This window comes from Schistocerca cancellata, unplaced genomic scaffold (assembly GCF_023864275.1).
Source record: "Schistocerca cancellata isolate TAMUIC-IGC-003103 unplaced genomic scaffold, iqSchCanc2.1 HiC_scaffold_674, whole genome shotgun sequence".
In the NCBI taxonomy this organism is placed as follows: domain Eukaryota; kingdom Metazoa; phylum Arthropoda; class Insecta; order Orthoptera; family Acrididae; genus Schistocerca; species Schistocerca cancellata.
Window position 1 is genome coordinate 397501 of NW_026046685.1, and position 5000 is coordinate 402500.

General features: G+C 54.4%; 1 non-coding gene across 1 annotated transcript in view; it reads left to right on the plus strand.

The window, feature by feature from the left end:
• Positions 1–3582: 3582 nt before the first annotated feature.
• The window catches only part of LOC126138938 (small subunit ribosomal RNA), a 1909-nt gene continuing 491 nt past the window's right edge, over positions 3583–5000 (plus strand). Inside the window, exon 1 of the ribosomal RNA XR_007528428.1 lies at positions 3583–5000. This exon is cut by the window's right edge and continues 491 nt beyond it. This is a non-coding gene — a ribosomal RNA (small subunit ribosomal RNA).

A 5000-nucleotide genomic window follows, 5' to 3' on the forward strand; every position in this document is an offset into this window, starting at 1 on the left:
TTGCAACGCTGGGCAGTGTTATAGATCTACAACGAGTAATAGGAGGGTAGGAAAATATGAACAAGTGTTCGTGCGTGAATAACGCACGGTCAACGATTCGCGCGCGCCCTCTGGTCCTGACATCAACGTCCACAATAAACAGACCATACCGCCCTCTATGGGACGACGCTGACACCGCCACCCACAGACACAACACAGCCATCTATGAGAATGTGACCAAACTACATTACCGTCTGGCCCAGAAACGACACCTCCATCTACAGGAATCCAACGGAACTACACCAACCATACTGCCAAACCACAGCATCGCCATCTATGACAATGTGACGAAGCCACATGCAATAGCCCCATCTACGCGAATCGGACGACACTACGTCCACCATGTCGCGCGCAACACGAAAACTAAATACCGCCATCTGCAAGTCTCCCGAAACATGACCTGCTGCACCGACGATACCGCCACCCCGACTACGACATCGCTAGGTCCCACAGTACCCATTTTCCGACGCCACCCACAAAGCCTGCATCATCTGTCCACCACAGGAACCCGAACGCCAGTGCCTGCGTCGCACGAAGTAGTCAACCGACAATCACTCCACCCGCACCCGCACGTGCCCCACCCCAACCGCCGAAATCGCAACTCCAGCGGATGAACGGCGGACTCTTCCCGCACTCGTACGTTGCAATCCACCCCTATATCTTGCGTTTCACGAAGAGTTATATCCAATATGCCAAATTCCCGCTGTCCCTATACATGCTGTAAGTCTGTGCACACAATATGAACCACACCTCAGCGAGACACTCTATCACACATTACTCTCTGCCTGTAACAGACACAGATACAATATGTAAGCACCAGCATGGACCAACGTCCGGTGCATCCTCTCCGCCACAGTACACCATCCACACTATGATAACCACACCAGGGGGTCCAATTCGAAAATAGAATATCCCACCCGTCCGACATCCACAATTGCTCAGATAAGCCACCCCTACACAGGGGTGCACCCAACACCACCACACTGCCTCCTGTTACGGCACAGAAACAATGGCAGGAATGAATCACACAGGTGTGCCGCTCCCTTGCCGCAACCACAGACGCGGCGCGCCTCCAGTCACGAGCGAAAAGCGCATAAGCGCATAAGCGCATCCTGACGAGACATAACTGCTGTGACATACTGACGCTGCCTCAGACATTCACATACAATGATCACTACCAACGAACCTCGGTCCCCCCCCCCCAACAACACACTCTCTTACCACGTTGTGTACTGTAATCCAACCCATTTCGCACCTTAACCTAACCCATTTTGCACCTTAACCTAACCAAATTCGTAACGCAATTTGTACCGCAATGTAACCCAAGTTGTGCCTTAACCTAACCCAAGTTGTGCCTTAACCTAACCCAAGTTGTGCCTTAACCTAACCCAAGTTGTGCCTTAACCTAACCCAAGTTGTGCCTTAACCTAACCCAAGTTGTGCCTTAACCTAACCCAAGTTGTGCCTTAACCTAACCCAAGTTGTGCCTTAACCTAACCCAAGTTGTGCCTTAACCTAACCCAAGTTGTGCCTTAACCTAACCCAAGTTGTGCCTTAACCTAACCCAAGTTGTGCCTTAACCTAACCCAAGTTGTGCCTTAACCTAACCCACGTTGTGCCTTAACCTAACCCACGTTGTGCCTTAACCTAACCCACGTTGTGCCTTAACCTAACCCACGTTGTGCCTTAACCTAACCCACGTTGTGCCTTAACCTAACCCACGTTGTGCCTTAACCTAACCCACGTTGTGCCTTAACCTAACCCACGTTGTGCCTTAACCTAACCCACGTTGTGCCTTAACCTGCTCTGTAATTGGCATATGACACGTTACATTAATCTAGTGTTGTCTAACCACAACCCTCTGAATATAGTTCGCTACTCGCACCGCCCACCCTCTTGTGTATCGTTTCATGTTCAACACTTCGCAAGTGTTGCTTACTTTTGACATGCTCCCGCTGTACACTGTAATGTGGACGACTGCAGGATGTACATCGCCCCCCCCCTCCCCCCTGCCTTCGCACGCTGGTCGTTCAGGTGCTTGCGTGTTCAATGCCCTTCGCAGCTGTTCACTGGCATTCGCATGTCGAAGCGCTCAGTCTACGTCGTGGTACGGCCTGTGTCCACTGTCCGCTGATGTCGTAAGCTTAACCCTCACATTGTACTGCACATAGGTCCGTATGTACTGAATGATACGCTGTGGCACATGTGTGACCGTACAACGACTGCGCCCAACAACAGCGAACCATACGGTCCAAATGTTGTGCACTCAGCCACGTGCCGTCTCCCCATAACAGCTACATTGCAGTGTGGTACGCCATAGAGACGTGTGGGAGTAACGGACGCCCTGGATGGCGATCAGCATGAGCCGTCTGTTGATGTAGTGGCGCGTGTATTCAAACGTAGTCGTCTCTTCTCACACAGTGTGATAGCATGGTGCACCGCGTTCCACATCTGCGACATGGTACAGATGCTGGTTGACAGTCGGTCTCGTAATGGACATCGCATACGTAGGGGGCCACCTCCCACGTGTTCTCTAGTCGTGCACATTTTGTTGCGTGTATGTGGGCAGACGTAGTGTGTCGTGACACCTAACAGACAGGTATGCAATAATCGTTGCATTTGCAAACTGGGATGGACGTCTACGTTTGCTGGTGACGTTACGCAAATGAACAACTGGTAAACCCATTGTGGTACGGTTGTTGTTGCTGGAGGTAAATCAGTAAGGGCAAATCTGTGTGTGAAGCGATACGCGGCGGTGGCTGGGTGGGACCGTCCCCGGCCGGTGAGGGGGGGCCGCCCGGCGTGCTGGCCGCGCGGTGCGTGGGCGCACGCGCTACAGCCGGCTGGTGGGGGCGCCCAGTGGCAGGCGCGCCGGCCGACGGACGCGGCAGGCGGCGCAGCTGCGCGCCGGGGCACCCTGCGCGCGGCGCCGGGCGGCCAAAGTGGGTCCTCGCGGGCCCGGTGCGAAGCGCGGTGGACATCTGCAGTGTGCTGGTCCGACTGAGGACTGTGTGCGTTGAGGATGCGCCGCCGCCCGGCACTCGGCGCCGCGACGCCGTCTGCTGCTCGGTCGCCCCAGCGGTTCTCGCTGGTGGTTTGTATCGCAGTTGTGCAGACGTGTTGGCACGTGCGCTGTGCTGGGAGAGTTCGCTTCGGCACCCACGTGGGGCCTTTGCCCTTCTGTGGCGCTGGCGTTGGAGCTGCCGGTCACCGTAGGTGGCGCGTGTTGTCTCCCGCCGGCAATGCCACGACAGCACGCTCCCGGGCCTCTGTCGGCAGCGGCAAGCTCAGTTGGGAGCACGGGTGGTCGCACCTAAAGCGTCTACTCGCCTAACTCCGGGCGATTGCGCCTCTCTCGAACCCGACCAAGCACTTAGGACGGCGCTGCGCGCCGCCGGGACCTGAGAGGGTTTCGAGGTGTATTGTGCAGGGGAGCTCAGCCTCCTCCTGTTTGCAGAATAATTGAGCGGACGCTTGCGTGTTCGCGCGGGCCCCTGGGACACACTCCCGGGCGGCCGGCTGCTCAGCTCTAGTTGACGCAGCTCCCTGGTTGATCCTGCCAGTAGTCATATGCTTGTCTCAAAGATTAAGCCATGCATGTCTCAGTACAAGCCGCATTAAGGTGAAACCGCGAATGGCTCATTAAATCAGTTATGGTTCCTTAGATCGTACCCACGTTACTTGGATAACTGTGGTAATTCTAGAGCTAATACATGCAAACAGAGTCCCGACCAGAGATGGAAGGGACGCTTTTATTAGATCAAAACCAATCGGTCGGCTCGTCCGGTCCGTTTGCCTTGGTGACTCTGAATAACTTTGGGCTGATCGCACGGTCCTCGTACCGGCGACGCATCTTTCAAATGTCTGCCTTATCAACTGTCGATGGTAGGTTCTGCGCCTACCATGGTTGTAACGGGTAACGGGGAATCAGGGTTCGATTCCGGAGAGGGAGCCTGAGAAACGGCTACCACATCCAAGGAAGGCAGCAGGCGCGCAAATTACCCACTCCCGGCACGGGGAGGTAGTGACGAAAAATAACGATACGGGACTCGTCCGAGGCCCCGTAATCGGAATGAGTACACTTTAAATCCTTTAACGAGTATCTATTGGAGGGCAAGTCTGGTGCCAGCAGCCGCGGTAATTCCAGCTCCAATAGCGTATATTAAAGTTGTTGCGGTTAAAAAGCTCGTAGTTGGATTTGTGTCCCACGCTGTTGGTTCACCGCCCGTCGGTGTTTAACTGGCATGTATCGTGGGACGTCCTGCCGGTGGGGCGAGCCGAAGGCGTGCGACCGCCTCGTGCGTGTTCGTGCGTCCCGAGGCGGACCCCGTTGAAATCCTACCAAGGTGCTCTTTATTGAGTGTCTGGGTGGGCCGGCACGTTTACTTTGAACAAATTAGAGTGCTTAAAGCAGGCAAGCCCGCCTGAATACTGTGTGCATGGAATAATGGAATAGGACCTCGGTTCTATTTTGTTGGTTTTCGGAACCCGAGGTAATGATTAATAGGGACAGGCGGGGGCATTCGTATTGCGACGTTAGAGGTGAAATTCTTGGATCGTCGCAAGACGAACAGAAGCGAAAGCATTTGCCAAGTATGTTTTCATTAATCAAGAACGAAAGTTAGAGGTTCGAAGGCGATCAGATACCGCCCTAGTTCTAACCATAAACGATGCCAGCCAGCGATCCGCCGCAGTTCCTCCGATGACTCGGCGGGCAGCCTCCGGGAAACCAAAGCTTTTGGGTTCCGGGGGAAGTATGGTTGCAAAGCTGAAACTTAAAGGAATTGACGGAAGGGCACCACCAGGAGTGGAGCCTGCGGCTTAATTTGACTCAACACGGGAAACCTCACCAGGCCCGGACACCGGAAGGATTGACAGATTGATAGCTCTTTCTTGATTCGGTGGGTGGTGGTGCATGGCCGTTCTTAGTTGGTGGAGCGATTTGTCTGGTTAATTCCGAT